General features: G+C 35.5%; 1 protein-coding gene and 1 pseudogene across 3 annotated transcripts in view; both read left to right on the top strand.

The window, feature by feature from the left end:
- The window catches only part of LOC144321982 (uncharacterized), a 566,375-nt gene that overhangs the window by 465,793 nt on the left and 77,821 nt on the right, over positions 1–22,761 (top strand). The window lies entirely within an intron of this gene.
- On the top strand, positions 12,294–13,350 carry LOC144321979 (palmitoyltransferase ZDHHC2 pseudogene; annotated as a pseudogene).

Raw genomic sequence — 22,761 nt, 5'->3', positions numbered from 1 at the left:
CTGGGGGCATCACAATGCCAGATTTCAGGTTGTACTACAAAGCTGTGGTCATCAAGATAGTGTGGTACTGGCACAAAAACAGACTCATAGATCAATGGAACAGAATAGAGAACCCAGAAGTGGACCCTAAACTTTATGTTCAACTAATATTCGATAAAGGAGGAAAGACTATCCATTGGAAGAAAGACAGTCTCTTCAATAAATGGTGCTGGGAAAATTGGACATCCACATGCAGAAGAATGAAACTAGACCACTCTCTTTCACCAGACACAAAGATAAACTCAAAATGGATGAAAGATCTAAATGTGAGACAAGATTCCATCAAAATCCTAGAGGAGAACACAGGCAACACCCTTTTTGAACTCGGCCACAGTAACTTCTTGCAAGATACATCCACGAAGGCAAAAGAAACAAAAGCAAAAATGAACTATTGGGACTTCATCAAGGTAAGAAGCTTTTGCACAGCAAAGGATATAGTCAACAAAACTCAAAGACAACCTACAGAATGGGAGAAGATATTTGCAAATGACATATCAGATAAAGGGCTAGTTTCCAAGATCTATAAAGAACTTATTAAACTCAACACCAAAGAAACAAACAATCCAATCATGAAACGGGCAAAAGACATGAAGAGAAATCTCACAGAGGAAGACATAGACATGGCCAACATGCACATGAGAAAATGCTCTGCATCACTTGCCATCAGGGAAATACAAATCAAAACCACAATGAGATACCACCTCACACCAGTGAGAATGGTGAAAATTAACAAGGCAGGAAACAACAAATGTTGGAGGGGATGCGGAGAAAAGGGAACCCTCTTACACTGTTGGTGGGAATGTGAACTGGTGCAGCCACTCTGGAAAACTGTGTGGAGGTTCCTCAAAGAGTTAAAAATAGACCTGCCCTACGACCCAGCAATTGCACTGCTGGGGATTTACCCCAAAGATTCAGATGCAATGAAACGCCGGGACACCTGCACCCCGATGTTTCTAGCAGCAATGTCCACAATAGCCAAACTGTGGAAGGAGCCTCGGTGTCCATCGAAAGATGAGTGGATAAAGAAGATGTGGTTTATGTATACAATGGAATATTACTCAGCTATTAGAAATGACAAATACCCACCATTTGCTTCAACGTGGATGGAACTGGAGGGTATTATGCTGAGTGAAGTAAGTCAGTCGGAGAAAGACAAACATTGTATGTTCTCATTCATTTGGGGAATATAAATAATAGTGAAAGGGAATATAAGGGAAGGGAGAAGAAATGTGTGGGAAATATCAGAAAGGGAGACAGAACGTAAAGACTGCTAACTCTGGGAAATGAACTAGGGGTGGTAGAAGGGGAGAAGGGTGGGGGGTGTGAGTGAATGGGTGACAGGCACTGGGGGTTATTCTGTATGTTGGTAAATTGAACACCAATAAAAAATAAATTAAAAAAAAATAAAACATCACCATCACTCCTCTTCCAACAATAGAAGAAACTATCAACACTTTAATTACACCATCTCCTTTTATTCTTATATATTATATTTTCCCATTATTTTAGTTTCCTTCTTTTTGGTCAGTTGAAGTAGACATTCTTAGTCAACATTTGCTGAGATTTACCTTTATATTTATCAGGTTTCATTAAGTAATAATTTTGATGTGTATTACATCAAAATTAAATTACATTGATTACAATGATTACATTAAATCATTGTATATCTCTCTGAAGTATAGTATTTAAATTACCTTTAGTCACATCTACCATTAATAAATTGCTGGAGGGTTTCTTGTTCTAACTGTAGACTTGCTTTCATTTTAGAGACAGTACCCAGAGTTTTCATTCCTAATTTTTCTGATATTTTCTATGAACATTTTGAGGATATTTCACTCTTTTCTACCTTATTACTCTTCATAAATCAGAGTATTTATCCTAATTTTTCATGTACACAATCTGTACTGTTCATGTTTTTGAAATTTTTCTCAATTTTGTTTTTGTTTCTCAGTTTTACCTCCACATCTCTAGGTGTAGATATCTTCTCATTTATCTTGTTTGGGACTTTTCCCGTTTCCTGAAACTAAATTTTCAAGTCTTTTATCTTTCCTCAGAAACACTCAAGCATCATTTTAATAAGGCACCTTGATGTTTCAGGTATGATGGATTCCTAACAATATTTTGGATAATGAATTCCAAATAGCAGAAAATTATATTCCATCTATTTAAATGTTAAAATATAATAATTAACTTCCCACCTATTAATTAAATCCATCCAACTTTTCTAAATATCATTAAGATGATTTAAATTCCTATATAACAATATCCGTTTGACTTGTGCATGATATAAAATATTTCTAACATCAATTATCTAATTTGGCATTTGATGAGCCAATACATGCCTATTTTTTGCGTAAGTGAAATAATGCTGAGCAAGTTGTTGTAAAGAAATATCAGAAAGTATTAAAGATATATTAAAATAATTACTTTCCAGTAAGAGCTACAAAGTGATGTGATTAACGAGTATTTTCTATTAATAAAACATTGCCTAAGTACAATCTCGATTGCTTTTTGGTGATACTGAATATCAGCAGAAGAATTTTGTTAAAGTAGTGGGTAAAACAGTAATTGCTAAGCATTCATTTACATCCAAATGAAGAGATATGATAGAAAACATTAGTTTTGGACTGAAAACTCAAATTAAGTTGTTAGAACAATCACATACTCAAAACTATAGGAAGAAAGTTATAAAAAAAAAAAAAACCCAAATACGTAATATGAGTATGTATTTACTTTACTTTAGTGATTCCCTGATAACTTCAGCCTGTAACTGTAATTAAATTTTGAACATGGGGCAGCCCGGGTGGCTCAGCGGTTTAGCGCTGCCTTCAGCCCACGGTGTGATCTTGGAGACCCGGGATCGTCCCACATCGGGCTCCCTGCATGGTGCCTGCTTCTCCCCCTGCCTGTGTCTCTGCCCCCCCCCCTCTCTCTCTCTCGCTCTCTCTCTCTTTCATGAATAAATAAAATCTTTAAAAAAAATTTTTCTGGAACATGTTTCTGTTAAGGTCATGCACAGCTCACCTCAATTTAGGTGTGTGATATAATTCTGTTCAAAGATTTGCTGTCTAGAATGTAGAAGCTGCTCTTACTTCCATAGGCATTAATCCCACTAAATATGCTTCATTACTTCCAGTTTTTTTCTCCTTATGCTTTATCACTACTAATGTTTTCTCCTAACATGATTTTCATAGTAATTTCGGTCTCAGATGCTTTACTTACAGACTTTGACAATTTTCATAAACACAGAGGGGGAAAAAAAAGCAATGGAGGAAATTCAGAGCTTCTAAGACCTGTGGGACAAAATCAAATAATTTCACATAAATAAAAGTGAAATACCAGATATTTTACCTTCTCAAACCTACTAATTGGGTTGAGAAGTAAGAGAAGGTCTATAATTCTCATGAAAATGGTTATAGAAGGAAAAGGCATAAATAGGAAGAATTCTTATCACCAGACTGAGTGGAACAGCAATCAGAAAGGTGGAAGGGAACTAGTGAGGAAAGATACAGATTTTAGGAAGAATATTTTAAGTTATTAGATCAAGATGTGGGAAAGTCCTCAGAAAAGGTAGAAAATTACTGTTCTGGAATATATTAAATGAAGGAAGATGATTGAATATTACCAGAAAGATGCATTTTGTGTGCATGTGTGTGGAAATCTCATGCAGCTTCTTTGTATTACTATTATTTTTATTTCAACAACTTTATTACTCTATAATACATTTTACCTTAGCTTGAAAAAGTCAAATTACTCAAATCGGTTTGGAACTGTTTGTCAAGATAGGAGATGGTAAATAGATGGAACACTGATGGCGCAAGACTTCATTAATTTTTATTTTAAAGATTTTATTTATTCATGAGGGACACAGAGAGAGGCAGAGACATAGGTAAAGGGAGAAGCAGACTCCCTGTGGGGAACCCAATCCGGGATTGGATCCCAGGATCCCGGGATCATGCCCTGAGCTGAAGGCAGACTCTCAATCACTGAGCCACCCAGGCATCCCTCGTTAATTTCAATTTATTTATTTATTCACAATTCAACCAGAAAATAATCTATTTATAAAAAGAATTTGGAAATGACAAGTGTATGTAACATTTAAAGTCTTAAACTGAGAATTAGTAGATTTAAAGAGTTTTGAAATTTTTTAAAAAATTGTACCTGTGGCAGTGAATGTTAAGTAAACCTACTTTGGTGACTATCTCTCCAAGATGATAATTTTAACTCTAATTCTCTTGGATATGTATACACACACACACACACTCAGGAGTGTGATTACAGGGCCATATATATGGCAGTTCTATTTTTTGGGAACCCCCATGCTTTTTCCCATAGTGACTGAACTATTTTACATTCCCATCAACCTCATACAGTGGTTATAATTTCTCCACCCTCACCAACACTTCTGATTTGTTTTCTTGATATTAGCCACCTTAACAAGTATAAGGTGATAAATCGTTATGATTCTTATTTACATTTCTTTGGTGGTTAGTGATAGCAAGCATCTTTTTTTTCACATACCTGGCTGGCCAGTCATAGGATTTTAGAGAAATGTCCATTCAGTTTCCATGACCATTTTTCAACCTGTGTTTTTGTACTACTACTTTGCTACTTATTTGTAGGAGTTCCTTATATATTTTGGAAATGAACTCCTTATCAAATACACAGTTTGCAAATGATTTCTTTTTTTAATTTTTATTTTTTTATTTTTTTTAATAATAAATTTATTTTTTACTGAACATACAGAATCCAACATACAGAATCATTGACCCTCATTTAAACATGAATCTCTATAGCTTTTGACCATAAATGAAGTTCTATGGTGAACTGAGGTATTTTACTGAGTCATTTTATCAGTCATCTTACTTATTTTCTTCTTGATAAGAATCCTAATTTTACTGTTTTGAGAGATTTCATAAATGTCTTACTAGTATTTTAGAAGCTATGACCTTTGCAAGCAAATGCAAAATTGTAGATAAGGAGTCCCCAAATTTTGTAATATTCAGCTCATGATTCCTCATACTTTAAATTGCAGAATTTTTTGCAAATAATTTCTTGCATTCTGTAGGTTACTTTTTCCCTCTGTTGGCTGTCCCTATGCAGAAGCCTGTTACTCTGATGTAGTCTCACTTCTCTGTTTTTGCTTTTGTTATCTGTGCCTTCAGCTTCATACCCATAAAATCATTGCCAAAGATCCATGTCTTTCAACTTCATTCCTGTCTTCTTTTAGTAGTATTACAATTTTGGGTTTTATGTTTAAGTCTTTACTCATTTTTAGTCTACTTTAGTACACATGGCTTCTTATCATTTACCAGATAAACCAAAAGCAATTAAAATGATGACTTACTCTGTTAGAATAAACTTTCAGTCTGTAATTTTCTATCCTAAATATCAAATAGAGAATTAAGACTATCTCAGATATTAATGATACAACCATCACCATCCAGTGAAAAAACCCAGAGTCATTAAGGCTTACACTACAAAAATAAAAATTACTCATTTAGAAAGAACAATACCAGACAGCAGCTTTTTATATCTGATTTAAAAAAGTAGGAGGAGCAATGGAAATAAAATAAATATACATAAAAAGATTTTTTTTCTTTTAAACTACTATTTAAGGAAACTAGATAAGGACTAGAGTGAAACAGATGTCAAAGGAAAGCAGAAACGATACCGAACCAAGTAAAAATGAAAACACACCCTATCAAAATGTGTGGAATGCAAACAAACAAGCCATGCTCAGAAAAGAGAAATTTACAGCACTCAATACTCATATTAGAAAAGAAGAAAAAAGAAATCTCAGATCAATGACTTCAGAAGCTAGAAAAAGAAGAACAAACAAAACCCTATGATGCAGCAAAGTGGGGGAAAAACATCAGGCTAAAAACCAAAGTAATAACAAAAAAGTGCTCCTAAAATATCAAAGCAACAAAAGCTAGTTCTTTGAGATCAATTATATTTATAAACTTCCAAACAGATCATATAAAAGACATAGAAGAACAAAAACAAAAATGAGAGAAGTGACATCACTACAGAAACTTCAAATACTATAAGATAATAAATACTATAAGGAATATTATAACCACAAATATTACAACTATGTGAATTATACCAATGTTGTTGAAAGATGCAAGAAGAAAGAATTAAAGAACAAGGAACTCTAAGTAATTTGTATTTGTAGTTACAAACTTTCCAAACAAAACAAAACCCTTCAAGAGGTACAGATGTTTTTTACAGCTAGCTTTACAGAAAAAAAAAAGAAAAAAGGAATTTGACACTTAGCTTCAGGAAAGAAAGTCCTTACTATCCTGGTTTACTCTTTATAAAAATCTACTTCTTCCATAAAAACTTAGGAGGTTATTGGGGGCACTTGGGTGGTATAGTTGGTTGGGCATTTACACCTGGTTTTGACTCAGTTGTGATTTCACGGTTGTGGGATCAAGCCCCAGGCCAGGTTCCTTGCTCAACACAGAATCTGCTTAAGATTCTCTCTCCCTCTCCCTTTGCTCTGCCAGCTCATTTTCTCTCTCTCTCTCTCTCTAAATTAAGTAAATACATCTTTAACAAACAAACAAAAAATGCAGATACCTTGTACACATGAAACTATTATACTGTATATTAACTTGAATTTGAATAAAAACTTTTAAAACATGCAGGATATACCATCACATACATATAAAATTTTGAGTAAAGTCTTTGGCTACAATTCAGTTTACAGTTTACTTCTCAGTATTTACACAAAAGATAAGTGCAAAATAACTGATTATTTTCTGAAATAACAAAATGAATACACATTATGAAATATTAATGAAGAATATTGCTTGTGTATCATCAGATCATGGGCAGTAAAGGTGAAGGATAGTCTTGTAGTCTTGTAGCAATAATAGGAAATATTCTTAAGTGAATAGTGTCAGCACTTTAATTAATCTCTGAAATTTATAATAGATTCTAGCTTTGAAAAAAACACAAACTGAAGTATAAAATTAATGCAATTTCACAGGTCGAAGACCTCTAAATGAACATAATAACAAGATAAAATACAGAATTCAAAATGTAATGCTTGCAGAATAAGTGGAGATTAAATTTAAGAGATGCTTTCACCTTTCTCCTTCTCTGATTTTTAAGGCATGTATGTGGTCCAGAGTGTGATTAATAATAATTTCTATTTCAGCCTATTTAGCACATCAGATGGGTATGGGTATCTCACCAAAGGAAATTCACTTTTCAATCCAAGAAGAGGCATCACTGAAGTTCTAATTAAATACTAATGTTGTTATTACAAAATCAACTTACAGAATCTGTGGCCTTTTGTAAAATAACACTTCAGCCAATGTGACTATTATGTATAACAATCTATTTCAATAGCATTTTCTTTGTAAATAAACACATTGATTGTTGTTATTACTGAAAGTGGGACATTTAAAAGTCAAATTGTTTACCAAAACTCTTTCATCTATAATGAATAGGCTCAGATTATTTTTCTCTAGTCTAAAATACTTAAACTCTGCTAAAACAAATGCCTATAGAACATGTTACTGAGCTCCTTTTCTCAACCTCAAGTAAACCTGATACACGAAATAAGCCACAAGAAGAGTCCTGCCCTTAATACAATATTAGAGTTAAAATCATGAAAATAATTCATAGTCAAATAAAAACTACACAATCTGAAATCATACAGAATTTTTGTTTACTTAACCAACTTAAAAAACCACAGCATTTTGATTTCAAAATAAAGGCAAATCTTAGAGAAATTATTTTTATTGTGGTAAGGACACTTAACATGAAATATTTCCTCTTAACAAATGTTTAGAGTGGCTGTATTGTATTCTAACTATCGGCACCATGTTTTACAGCAGATCTCTAGAATTTATTCATTGTGCCTCCCCTTAGCCCCTAATAGCCACCACTCTATTTTTTGCTTTTGTGAGTTTGAATATTTTACAGTGCTTCATCTAAGTGAAAGCACACAATATTTGTCCATCTGTGACTGGTTTATTTCATTTAACAAATTTTGTCTTCTGCCGCTGCTGCTGCTGCTGCTTCTTCTTTCGTTTTCTTCCTTCTTCTTCCTGATTCTTTCTTCCTTCTTCTTCCTGATTCTTTCTTCCTTCTTCTTCCTGATTCTTTCTTTCTTTTTCTTTCTTTCTTTCTTTTTCTTTCTTTCTCTTTTTCTTTCTTTCTCTTTCTTTCTTTCTTTCTTTCTTTTTCTTCTTCTTCTTCTTCTTCTTCTTCTTCTTCTTCTTCTTCTTCTTCTTCTTCTTCTTCCTTCTTCTTCCTTCTTCCTTCTTCTTCTTCCTTCTTCTTCCTTCTTCTTCCTTCTTCCTTCTTCTTCCTGATTCTTTCTTCTTCTTCCTGATTCTTTCTTCTTCTTTCTTCTTCTTCTTCTTCTTCTTCTTCTTCTTCGGGAGCTTGTTTCAGATTCATCAAGTATTTTGCAGGTATATATGTTTCCGTTGTAGACTTCTCCTGATATATATTTCTTAACTAATTTATGTAGTGCTTATTTTAGAGTGATTACATTTATATCCACGTTTTCCTGGGCTCTTGGATGCTGTTTGCTCTTCTACCTTCATAAGAATGTCTACAACTCCACTCAGTCTGTCAGTGCCTCTGCTGTCAGTTTCCACTGGGTTCTTGGCCTCTCTCATCTTTTATTTTGGGTATTTTCATCACTTGATTATCTGTATCAGAGAATTTCAGCTATTTGGCTTATAAACCTGGATGTTTCAGCTAAAAAATGTTTTCATCTCAAAGTAAAAATCCACTCTATACTATGATCTCTCTTCGATCTTGACTCCCCTATGTTCTTAGAGCTTTGGTTATTCTCCTATACTATCTGGTGTTATTTACTGAGCATCATTCAGAGTTTCCAGTTATGCATTGCATATGGCTTTGTGGGATGCAAACTATTACTACATAGCTTGATGTGGAATTCAAAAAAATATTTAATATATTTATTCACCAAATATTTTTGAATGCTTACTCTTTATTTAGTATATATTTAGTGAGCACATACTAAGTGCCTGTTACTTCTCAAGGTAGTGGGCCTACAACAAGGAGATAAAAAATAACTCTATTCTTGGTTTTCTCCTTTTTTATAGATTTTTAACATTATTTTATTGTCAATTTGCTGTTAATAATCATTGATTTAACATACAAATTCCATCAATATCTCATATTGCATTTATGAAGGTAATTACAGTGAGTTATTTCCAACCTCAAATCTGGTCCCTTATATACATTCCAAAAAATGTATTCTGTAAAAACAATACATTTTTTCAAGATGGTTTTATTGTGAATTTCTCAACTACAAACCTCAAATATGTAAAGGTATGTCTTTTGGGGGGGGTGGGAAGCTTTATTTTTTATTTATTTTTTAAATTTTTACTTATTGATTCATGAGAGACAGGGGGAGAGAGAGAGAGAGAGAGAGGCAGAGACACAGGCAGAGGGAGAAGCAGGCTCCATGCAGCGAGCCCGATGTGGGACTCCAACCTGGGTCTCCAGGATCACCCCCGGGGCCAAAGGCAGGCACTAAACCGCTGAGCCACCCAGGGATCCCCTATTTTTTAATTGTACCTAAAAATTAACAATAATTCTTTTTTAAAGTTTTGATTTTATTTCTAGGTATTTAACATCCAATGTTGTATTAGTTTCCATTGTATATATAGTGATTCAGCACTTAAGTTACATACGTTGCTGGTGTTTATCAGAACAAGTGCCCTCCTTACTCCCCATCGTCTATCTTCCCCATCTTCCCACCCACATCCCCTCTGGTCACCATTAATTTGTTCTATGTAGTTAGAAGTCTGTTTCTTTCAGAAATAACTCTATTCTTATATATATTTTAGTGTGGGAGCATGATCTAAGAAACTATAAACATACATATATAGTAAACATTTTGTAAGGGAAAATAGAAAAGGTAAAAAATAGTCATAAGTGTACTTTTATTTTTTGTTTTCTTTCATTTTAAATCAATCCACATAGAATGCATTAGTAGTTTCAGAAATATAATGAAAAAAATCATTTGGAATTTAAGTGCAAAGACTAGTTGAATTTAAATAAACCATGTATGTTTTATTTTAAAAAAGTATACTTTAAGATAAGATAGTTAAGGGACTGCTCTTGCTGGGGGTTAAGAACAACACCTTGGATGAAGTGAGTCACTTCACTTTATAGGGAAGATATTAGGGAATATTTAGGGAAAGATAATATTATACAGAGAGAAGAGAAAGTGCATAAACCTAAGAGTAGGAGACTGAGTGTTTTCCCAGACAATAGCAAAAAGGCCAATGTGGTGGAAAAGAAACTATTAAGGGTGCTAACAAGAGGATGGGAGCTGGCAAAAGGTTAGAGTGCAGAACATGTATGGATTTAAAAATCATAGTAATAACATGGGGTTTTATTCTAGTTGTAAAAAGTTACTAGACAGTGATACGACATGGCTTAATGTTTCAAAAATATTTCTTTGACTGTTTTGGTGGTAATAGACTGAAAGAGGTAAAAGAAAAAGCATTTCAAAATCATTTATTTTCTACTTTTCTCCTTTTGGGCTCTTGGCAACGCTTACACTGAATCAGGATAATATTTTCTTGGGTGTATTATAAGAAAGATCTCAGAGATTTATATTATTTTTGTGCTCCCTTATTTATAGCATTTTCCCAATGAGAGAAATAGCATGTAAAATGTTAACATAAATAAGAGCATTACGAACAGATAATCATACATTAATCTATGGATTGTATTCGTAAATTTGTGTTTTGAAAATTAGAAACAAAGGATTCGATACAATGTGTCATTAATATGGGAGTGCACAAGATCATTTTTAATACCTGAAGCCACATTTGTGGAGTATTATTAACTATTATGGTAAGAGATTATCTTTCTTTATCCTAAATTGTTCTACGAGGTTTGTGTTGTTATCATGTCCCTTTTTTGGCAAAGAGGCAGAGATTAGAGAGGGAGAGGGAATATCAAACAGACTCCCCACTGAGCATGGAGCCCAATGTGGGGTTCCGTTTCACTAGGACCCCTGAGATCATGACCTGAGCTGAAACCAGGAGTTGGATGCTTAACTAAATGTACCAACCAGGCACTGCAAAACCCTGAGTTATTTTAAGCAGTGGTTCTTCAGAAACATTTAAGCTTCTTAATGTCACTGAAATAAAGTTTTTTTCTCATTAAAAAGTTTTGATTTTTGAAGACTGAACATACATTTGAAAAAAAATATTAAAGTTAAATATTTTCCTGTTTCACATGTCACTTCTTGGAAAAAATAAGCCACCAACTTCCACCAGTGCTCTGTCCTAAGCTGCCCTGCAAGATCCAACTTGCGCCTTAGCAAGTGTCTGCCTGAAGGCATCCATAAGATAAAGATGGAGTGGCTAACGTGAGGCTAAATAATCAGGAGATATGATAAGGCCTTTACTGAAAAGAGAAAAAGGCAGTAACTCCTTTCTCAGGTTCTGCACTTTGCTCAGGAGTGGTACCAGCATAGCTCAGGGGTCAGAAGTCTAACAGGCAGGCCAAGTTGTCCCTCTGCACAAGAATGGGCCAAAGGACCAGACCTCTCCCTGTGAATGTGAGGACAACTTCCTCTCCACTACTGAGGCCTATTAGCCACCTCACAGGGCACCTGGGTGACTCAGTGATTGAGCATCTGCCTTTGGCTCAGGTCCTGATCTTGGGGTCCTGGGATTGAGTCCTGCTTTGGGCTCCCCACACGAAGCCTGCTTCTCAAAAAGTGTATTCTGTAAAAACAATACACTTTTTCAAAAATGCCTCTGTCTCTGCCTCTCTTTCTGTGTCTCTCCTGAATAAATAAATAAAAGCATTAGAAAGTATTAGATAAGACACCTTACTTATATGGACCTCAGAAGAGAAATGAAGATGGGGTTGTCAGAACATTAAAAGAATTAATCTGGGTCACACAACAGAACCTAAGGCACCTAAAGAAACAGACCGGCCCTCCCAGCGCCGCCGCCCCCACCGTGCGGAGCAGCGGGCAGCCGGCGTGGGGCTGCGGGATGGGGACTCAGCGCCACGGCGGCCGCAGTGGCCGCAGCGCACCCGGCCGCCGCCCCCGGGTCGGTCCCGCAGGGGACGCGGGGCGCGGCCAGTCCGCCCCGGAGCCAGGCCCGCGGGCGGCGGCGGAGCTGGGCAGGTGCCTGCGGCTGGAACCCGGCGCCCTCGGGCCGGGCAGCGTCAGGCGGCGGTGCCGGCGGGTGCTCTACTGGGCCCCCGCGGTGTTCATCAGCCTCCTGCTCGGCCGGTCCCACTACGCCTACGCCGTCCAGCTGCGCATAGTGTCCATGGAAAATGTTGGCGAGCAGGTTGTGTGCCTGACTGCTTATCATCTACTTTTTGCAATGTTTGTCTGGTCATATTGGAAAACTATCTTTACATCCCCAATGAATCCTTCAAGAGAATTCCATCTCTCTTATGCAGAAAAAGAATTGTTGGAGAGAGAGCCAAGAGGAGAAGCCCATCAGGAAGTTCTCAGGCGAGCAGCCAGATCTTCCCATCTATACCCGGACCGTGTCCGGAGCAATCGATGTTGTGACAGATGCCAACTCCTAAAACCAGACCGCTGCCATCATTGTTCCGTCTGTGATAAATGTATTTTGAGGATGGATCATCATTGCCCATGGGTGAACAATTGTGTTGGATTTTCAAATTACAAATTTTTCCTCCTTTTCTTGGCTTATTCTCTGCTGTACTGCCTTTTTATTGCTGCTACAGATTTACAGTATTTTATCAAATTTTGGACAAATGGCCTACCCGATACTCAAGCCAAGTTCCATATTATGTTTTTATTCTTTGCTGCAGCTATGTTTTCTGTCAGCTTGTCTTCTCTGTTTGGCTATCATTGTTGGCTAGTCAGCAAAAATAAATCTACATTAGAGGCATTTAGAAGTCCCGTATTTCGACATGGAACAGATAAGAATGGATTCAGCTTGGGTTTTAGTAAAAACATGCGACAAGTTTTTGGTGATGAAAAGAAGTACTGGTTGCTACCCATTTTTTCAAGTCTAGGTGATGGCTGCTCCTTTCCAACTTGCCTTGTTAATCAGGATCCTGAACAAGCATCTACTCCTGCAGGATTGAATTCAACATCGAAAAATCCTGAAAACCATCAGTTTCCTGCAAAGCCACTGAGAGAGTCCCAGAGCCATCTTCTCACTGATTCTCAGTCTTGGACAGAAAGCAGCACAAACCCGGGAAAAGGCAAAGCTGGTATGAGCAATCCTGCATTAACCATGGAGAATGAGACTTAACTCTTCAAACAAAATAAATTCATACTTTATGGAAGTATCCATGCTGTAGGTGGATGGAAGAGGCTTCCCACAGGAAGGCACCATTGGCCAGTTGTTCCCATTTTCCTTTGGCTGGATATGCAGAATATGAATTGGTTAGTTCTCTCCAAGCTGTTGCTTAAAACATAACACATTTTTAAATTCAATATACAGATTGTTTGAACTAACACAAATTCCTCTTACATATTAGAAGTAATTATGGTTTATGAATCAAAGGCAAAAGTATCTTCTATCATAAAAACTTGGAATAAATTCATGGGCTGATTTTCACCCAAATATTTGGGTAGTACAATGTCTATACATAAAAAGCCCATTAATCATCTGAGTTTCTGATTCCGAAAATTGAGACTATTTAAGATATTGAAATTTGAAAGATTTCAAATTACCGTATAATGACAGCTTTATTTATAAAACCTACTAGTTACCAACGAGTTGGAGGTAGCATTCCCTCTGTTGTGAATCCAGCCCCAGACTGAGTGAACTATAATGACTATGAATTCATTGCAAATTTTAAGTGGCCTACAGTTGAAGATTACCACCATTTTTGCCAGACTTTAATCTAATTCTAGCCTTTATTCCCTGCTGGGAAAGATGTATGGTCATTGAAGCCTGAGCTCACTGATAAGCAACTAGCTAGCAATTTTTATCATAACTAATACATTAATTACTACTACATCCACAATATATTTTTCATCTCTTCTGATCCTCTTAAATTGGCTGAAAATTATAAAAAATCATTTATGATGTTCTTTTGCCATTCTGGCTTTTTAAAAAATCTCATTTTTTAAAAGTTATTTGTTCTATTGAACATATAGCTAAAATATCGAATTTGTTAATAATTCCTAATGGGCCAATAGATTAATCCTCCATTGGTATCTATATTATTTCTGTGTCCCCTCATCAAAAGTATGACAATTATACTTTATATTTCTTCAAATACTTAAGATTAAATTATGCAAATCATTAAAAGAAATATACTTTTAGAAATTTAGTTCAATATGAACTAAATGGTGTGCTGTTTGGAAATTGAGTTTAAGGTAAACTAAAGTGGTGTGTTTGTTGATGCCAAATGTTCAGCTTCAGTAAATATACTAGGAAGCTCTTGTGCCTTGTATGCACTATTTGAAAAAAATTTATTCTTTTTTTTTTTTTTTTTTGAGTGGAGTGTAAGTTTTGTAAATGTTAGAGATTAGAATAAGCTGTAAACATTTTTTGGTACTGATTTTGAGAATTTAAAGCAGATTATCTTTTAAAACTTACATAGCTAAGGAACTGGTATTTAATCAAACTTTTCAAAATCTGAGTTAGACAAAAATGCAACACATAATAGACTAGTAGACCAGAGGATAATGGAGTAAAAAAGATCCTTGCAAAACCCATTCTTTCTAAAAATATAAAGTTTTATATTTAAATGAGTTTGTGAAAGAATCAGTATCAGTGAAGTTCATTTTATAGATCATTTGAGTGTAATTCTTTGAGTAATAGGATGGCACTCTTTTTCAGATTTTTTTTTTTTTTAAAGCTAAAGACTTTGATCTGACAATCTGTTTCAGGAAATCTCAGAAGATATGATACATTCTTACTTTTTACTTTTAAAGGATTTTTTGGTCATCATTTTTTATTACCTGAAGTGCCAGGTTGGAACCTATAGCTACTGCTAGAAGTCTTAAGGGCAACAGCATCACATGATGTATTAAGAATTATATGCAGCCAGGTTTTTTTCAAAGCACAGTACTATAGCCATTTTTGTGGATAGGATTCTGTGACATGTTCCTTGTCAAAATAGAAGAAAAAAAGAGAAGTTTTTATTCTTTACCTTGCTAGAGTACTGTTAAGTTTTTCCTTTTTGTGTAATTATTGATATACATGAGTCAGTACACATTAGAATCAGATTTAAAAAAATTTTTTTACAAATAAATTTTTTTCCATTAAGTTGTAATGGTTCCCTTTTTGTTTTCATACAGTGAATAATCTTTTAAGGGTTTTGTTTTGTTTTTAATCTAGGTGGTTATAATTTTTAGAGATGATGGCATATCTCATTAGATATGCAGTATAAAGTTTACCGAGTGAATAAAGCATCAAATAGACCTACATTTTGTACATATTTATAAAATGTACCTTAAAAACATTTTAAACATTTTGCTTTAAAAAATTTAATTGTTCAACTCAAACTTATACTTAGACACTTATACTTCAACTATCCTGATCATCCATTTGATTGATGTTTGATTTTTCCTGTTTTTCAAAATTCTACCGTATATATAGGTAAAATTTTTAAGATTTTTTTTAAATGTACAAATACTTCATATACTTTTAGTTAACTTTGCCATTATGTAGTGAAAAGAGGGTTTGTATTTTCAAAGATAAACTTATTGCATCTAAATCAATGATGGGACATTCAAGGAAGTGCTTATTCATGAATTCCCTCCTGTTATACCATAATAAAGTCTGGTTGATCACCTTTAAAAAAAAAAAAAAAGAAAGAAACAGACCAATTACTAGATGAGAGTAATATGTATCACCATGTTCTCATACATGCATTCACCTCAGTGCGTTTGCTACTTATAAAAATGCTCAGACTAATTACAGAGCAACCAAATACAGAAGTCATTCTTTAAAATCAGAACCTAGGGCACCTGGCTGGCTCAGTCAGTTAAGTGTCTACCTTTGGCTCAGGTTATGGTCTCAGAGTCCTGAGATTGAATCCCATATCAGGCTCCCTGCTCAGGGGATTCTGGTTCTCCTTCTATACCTCCCCCTGCTCATGCTCACTCTCTCTCTTTCTCTCTCTCTTCTCTCTCTCACTAAAATCAGTGAATAAAATCTTTAAAATCAGAACCTAGATCATAATTTAGTACCAAAGAGTAAAAATCATCCCTATGAATATCCCAGAGGAACAAAAAATTAAAATAAAAACAAAATTAAAAAATCATAACAAACCAAAAACACAGTTCATGTAACACTAGGTACAGAGAAAGGAATCAGATAATTTTTTTCCAAAGTAGTTCAAACTGCCAGTTGAGCCCTCACTGGTGTGTAGGGTTAACCAGCAGCTAATACTGACAAACTCTCAGCCAACCCTCACATCAACAACTATTTTCTGAAAGTAATGAAAAATAGAGTGTACATTTGAAAACAGAAAAGAGGCAAGAGAAGCAGGATACAAGCAAGAGAATTTTTCATAGAAAAATCAATCTGAAAGCACAAAAGATTATACAATCAAAAAAGGTAACGGAAAGCCCAAACCACACATTCTGCAGAAAAGTAGAATACAAGGTGAGAAGCTTTACAATTTGTTTGTTTTTTTTTTGTTTTTGTTTTGATAAAAAAAAAATTGTCTTCCCTGGTTGAAAAGAAAAATCTGGCTCCAGCCAAGAGGAAATGTTCTGAACACAAAGAAAACTCGGATTACCAAAATAATTTGAAACATTTCCAACCTTTAAAAATTGTACTGTAATGACCAATTTGTGTGGAAGCTCGATGTTTCATTTTAATTATAAATATGAGAGGGACAATAGCAGAGGCTTTTGAAGAAGATTTATGATAAAAGGACCAAGCAGTAGCATATGCTTAACATGTGTGTCTCCTCAAAGTATGTGAAACATATTATCATTAAAAATATATGCAACAGAGCATCAAAGAAGTAACACAGGCAGACAGTAAGTTACTTGATTTAATGAATGAGAAAGAAGTTTCTGTATTAACCCAAACATGAAACAGTAAAATGCGGCATTAAGGACTTAAACACTGGTATCAGACTGGCTAGATTCAAATGGTCACTATGTCACTTACGTGATGTGGGAAAAAAAAAAGGGGGGGGCAAGATACTCAACCATCTTTGCATCCATTTCTCCACTGATAAAATAGGTATTTTGATATGTACCTGACAGTGTTGTCCTAAAAATTGCAGAAGAATAATTATTTTAAACATTTAACTTGATTCCTGATAAAGAGCAAATTATAATAAAAACTAGTTGGGATGATAATGATGTCTTTTTTAGTTAAAGATAAAATTTCTGGAATCTCTACTCCTCTTACTATTTAAAATGTAAGTAACATAAATATTAAGTTAGGAAATTCCAAAAAATATTTCCTTTTTGCCTCAGTTTATATATGTTTACCATTGTACACACATATTGTAAGCAATGAGTGTCTTAAATTTAGACAAAGTATCTAGACATTATTGTTTTCTTAATACTTTAGGTATTTCCTATATCAATAAGCAGAAGGCACTTGATAAATCTCTTGAGTGTCAGGAGGAGGAAAAAGAGGAAGGAAGGGAATGGGAAAGAAAGTGAGAGAGGAAAAGTGAGTTGACACTAATCCAAAGTATTTAACATATGGGAAAAAAATACAAAACCACAAACAACTGTATCGGCCAGAGTTAGCCCTAAGATTTTATATAAATTCTGAACAGCCTATATTAGCTATTAACATGGATTAAAGCCAGGCAGTTAATTAACAGAGATTATCTTTACTAATACTGTACTGACAAAGCAATACATGAGAAATTTTCTAATCAGATTTAATACAGAACCTTTCGCAGCCCATTTCATACTTGGTTCTCAGTTATTGCTTCATGGATATAATTTGAATAAAACAATGTGAAACTAGATTCACACACCTAATCTGGAATTAAGTATACAGTGAAGTTCACTGCATTAATTATTGTTTATTGGAACAATCTATGCTAATTACTCCCAAATTCATTATGTAAGAACACAGTAATAGCTCTTTCGGCTTGTAGCCTAAAAGGCAGATGACTCAAATGATAATATTTATCCTATACTGGTGTTTTTCAAACATTTCAGTATGAAATGTTACTTGGGAGCCTTTAAAGCAGCAGCTAAAAGTTGAGAAGCTATATATAAATGATGTGGGAGACCAAAACCTCTGTTAGAACAAGGAATTTAAGGCCAACTTTGACACCTTTGCTCTCTACAAGCTCCAGCAGAATTCTCAAGAATTCAACACACATTGGGAGAAAATGATCAGATGGGAGCTTTAGCCACATTATTTCCATAAATAACAACTCCAAGGAAGTGTGAAGCATCCTTGATATTTCTTTCCTGATGCCTTCTTTTATTTTTGAAGTTATTTTTTGTATGTTTTTATTTCAGACTTGAAGATAGTCAAATATAACCAGGTTAATTTCTTTTTTTTTTTTGTTAACCAGGTTAATTTCTAAAAATGGAATATATATTGTAATTTCAATGGAATAGACTAGAGAAAGCATAAAAAAGATACAATGTGGAGTTTTTCTTTTTTATTCATTTCCCATTGAAGTAAGGCAGATTTTTTTAAAGTGGACAATAGAGAGGGATACTTCTAATCCACAGGACTATGGGACTATTTTGATTTAAAAACTTATAAAAGGATTGAGGATCAATTTCAATAGTGACAAATATGTTTGGGTTAAATGCATTCTCCAAATGCTTTCCTTCGCAAAATTATTTGACTGAAGAATCCTGAAAATACTGGAAAACCTTCCATAACAGTAAGGAATCGTACACACTGGGGATATAGTTCTCTTTGTGAGCAAAAAAAGGTCTTATCAATATTTCACCAACACATCTATTTTTAATAGCACAGGAGACTTTAGATGGTGAGCACTTTTAGCGGCTTAAGTATAAACACTGCCAGGAGACTGTATCAAAGCAAACAGAACTGTAAATTGACAAATTCTTAATATAATTGAAAGGTTAATCGAAGATCAGTAAGAATATTCTGTAAGAGTCAAATTTAATTATCAGATAAGGTTCTGTTTCAAGATGATGACATAAGAAGATCCTGGACTCCCCTCTTCCCATTGATACACTAAATCTACAGCTCATATGAAACAGTTTCCTCAGAAACAAATGTAAAAACTAGCTGAGCAACACCTACGTTTACCAGGTAAACAAGAAGAAAAATGTCGAAGCAGATAAGAGAGGCTGAGACAAAATCACACTATGAGTTCTGCCTCCAATACAGTAACAATCAGAAGATAACTCAAAATTTGAAACTTCTCCCCCAGAAACAGAGTTGAACATCATCACATCAAGAACCTCAACTTTTAGGACTTGCTCCTGACAGATGAGCCCTCAAATATCTAACCTTGAAAACCAGTGGAACTTACATCCCCAAGACCCACAAGGCTACAGCAAAATGAGAAACAATTTTTAAAAGATTCATACTTTCAGACTCACCTGCTCCAAAGACTAGAGCAAAAGGAGCTAATTGATGGGTGCCCAGACTCTATGTGAAAAGGCTTATTTACTTATCTCCAAATGTCAGCCAGAGGGTCAGGCATGTAACTTAACACACATGTCCAGGGCTACTAGGATTCTCTCCAGGAAGAAGGCTGGTGCCTTCTTTGCTCTCTCTGCTTCACAGTATATCCCATCTTTGCACTTCAGTTTGATGCTGTTTCCTGTAAGGGACCTTGTAACCACCTCTGGCAACCTGTCTTTTGTGGCTGCCACCCAAAGGACACCACCAGATTGCCTGGCTCCAGTGGCCAGCAGGGCTTATTCTCCAAGCTCCCATAGAACTATACCCAATGGAGAAGGAATTCTTCAACAACCACCAACCCCCTAGACACAGCAACAGGCAATAGTCTCAACAGCCTAGGCTTTATACAAAAAGAGGCTTATTAGGTTATCTTCACAGCTTTGGCCCAAAGGGCAGGCTTCTATTTAAACATACATCTAAGAGCTGACTGTAATCCTTTCCAGAGATGACAGAGAGCAGGTGGTATTTTCAAACTCCCTCTGGTTACACCATCAGGTGGCAGTGAAAGGGGGCTTTTATGCATATCTGCTACTGATTTTGTGTCTGTCTGTCACCCAGGAGAGCCCCCTCACCCCCTTGATAACCTGGCCCTGGTGGCCAGAGAAACTTGTGTCTCCAGGTCCCACAGGACTGTGGCAATCAGAGAGACAGTCCCTGGCTGACTAACACCACAGGACACTACACAGGCAGAAGACTGCAAACCCACCTAGTCTTTATGCAAAAGAGGCCTATTTGTTGGTTTAAGAACTTTGGCCTGATGGGTAGGCCTCTGGTTTGGCACAGATCTAGGAGCCTTCAAAATTGCTCTCAGAGTATGGAGGCTGATGGATATCATGTTTACATTGAACCACTGCTGTTCTCCATCTGCCTGGTGCTCTGATTTTGTGGGTGCTGTCAGGGAACACTTCTACTGTGCATGATGACTCTGGTGGCCACTGGGGCTTACGTTTGTGGTCCTGCAATACTGTATTTGTACACCTTAAAAGCTGCTACCTGAAAGTGTGTCTTTGAACCTGCCTGAATCTAAGTGCTAAGCCCCTCCGCTTGGGTTCACTGACAGGTGTGTAAATGGCTCAACTACTGGAAGCCATTGAAAATAAAATAGAGTGCTTGAAGTGCAAAGGCTGGAGAGACAACTAAGAAATAGGGTAGGGTTGAACAAATGTTTCGTTTCCTACACAAGGGCACTCTTTTGAGATAGGGGAGGTGACTCTTAACTAATACAAAGAAACAGAGAGAGTAACAGAAAAAGAAGAAAGAGAAGAATTTGATCCAAATTTTAGAAAAGAGAAAAAAGGTAAAAATCTCTGATAAGTGATTTACCTGATAAAGGGTGCAAAGTAATTATAATAAAGATGCTTACTGAACACAGAATAATGAGCATAAAGAGACCCAAAGACACAGAAATTATAACAAAATACAAACTGAAATCACAGAGCTGAAGAATACAGTAACTGAACTGAAAAATATGCTACGTAGGTTCAAGAGCAGGCCAGACAAAGCAGAACAACAACAAAAGATAATAATAAGTGAGCTTGAAAAAAAGACACTAGAACTCCCTTAATCAGAGCAGTGAAAATGTAAAGGAAAAAAGTGAGTAAAGGTTAAGAGACTAATGAGACAACATCAAGCAGACCAGTATTTACATTTGGGGTCTCATAAGGAAAACAGAGAGTAGAAAGGGTAGAAAACTTATTTGAAGAATAATGCCTGAAAAATCCCCTAACCCAGAAAAAGAATCCAGATCCTGTAAGTCAATGGTTCCAAATAAGAAGAACCAAGAGACACATACACCAAGACACACTATAATTTAAAAAGTCAAAAGTGAAAGAAGAGGATCTTAAAAGTGGCAAAAGTAAAACAACCTGTTATGCACCAGAGGCCTCAATAAGAGAACTAGCAAATTTTGCAGCAGAAATTTTGCAGGCCAAAAAGGATTGGAATATATGCACAGTGCAGAAAGAATATACGCACAGTACAGAAAGCAATCAGAGAGACAGTCCTTCACTGAGTTATACCACAAAATTCTAACAAATTTGATAATCTAGAAGGAAAGGATAGATTCCTAGAAACATACAACTACCAAGACTGAACCATCAAGAGATGCAAATATCTAAACAGATCAAGTCCTAGTAAAGAGACAGAATCAGTAAATAAAAATCTCCCCAAAGCAAAGGTGTAGGACCAGGTGGCTTCAATAGTGAAGCCTGCCAAACATTAAAGAAGAATTAGTACCAATCCTTTTTAATCTCTTTAAAAAGTACAAATGCAAGGAACATTATCAAACTCATTTTATGAGGCTAGCATTACCCTGATACCAAAACAGCTAGGTAACCACAAGAAAAAACCTTATAGGCAAATATCCCTGGTAAAGATAGATGCAAAATCCTCAACAAAAAATTAGCAAATAGAATTTAACAATCGTTAAAAGGATCATAAACCATGATCAAGTGAGGTTTATTCTAGGAACAGAAAGATGATTAAACATTTGTTAACTAATGTGATATGCCACATTAACAAAATGAAAGACAAGTATTTTGGGATCATTTCAAGAGATACAGGTAAAAGCATTTGGCCAAAGTCAATACCCCTTTAAGATTATTAAACACTCTCAATTAAGTATATATAAATGAATCATGCATGGCTCATATATTATATATGCCAAGCCCCCTTACACACACACACACACACACACACACACACACACACACACACACAATTATACTGAAAGGTGAAAAGCCAAAAGCTTTCCTTCTATGATCAGGAACAAGACAAGAATGCTCACTCTTATCACTTTTATTCAACATAGTATTGGAAATCTAGTCAAAATAATCAAGCAAGAAAAAGGAATGAAAGTCATTCAAACTGGAAAGGAAGAGGGACACCTGGGTGGCTCCAGAGGTTAAGCATCTGATTCATCTCAGGTCATGATCTCAGGGTCCTGGGATTGAGCCCTGCATCGAGCTCCCAACTCAGTGGGCACTCGGATTGTCCTTCTCCTTCTTCCCCTCTCCCTGCTTATGCTCCCTCTCTTTCTAATAAATTAATAAAATCTTTTTAAAAATTGGAAAGTAAAAGTAAAACTGTCACTATTTGAATATGAAATGGTATTGTATAGAAAACCCTAAAGACT

This window comes from Canis aureus, chromosome 10, assembly GCF_053574225.1.
Source record: "Canis aureus isolate CA01 chromosome 10, VMU_Caureus_v.1.0, whole genome shotgun sequence".
NCBI lineage: Eukaryota > Metazoa > Chordata > Mammalia > Carnivora > Canidae > Canis > Canis aureus.
This window is presented reverse-complemented; position numbering and strand designations above follow the sequence as displayed.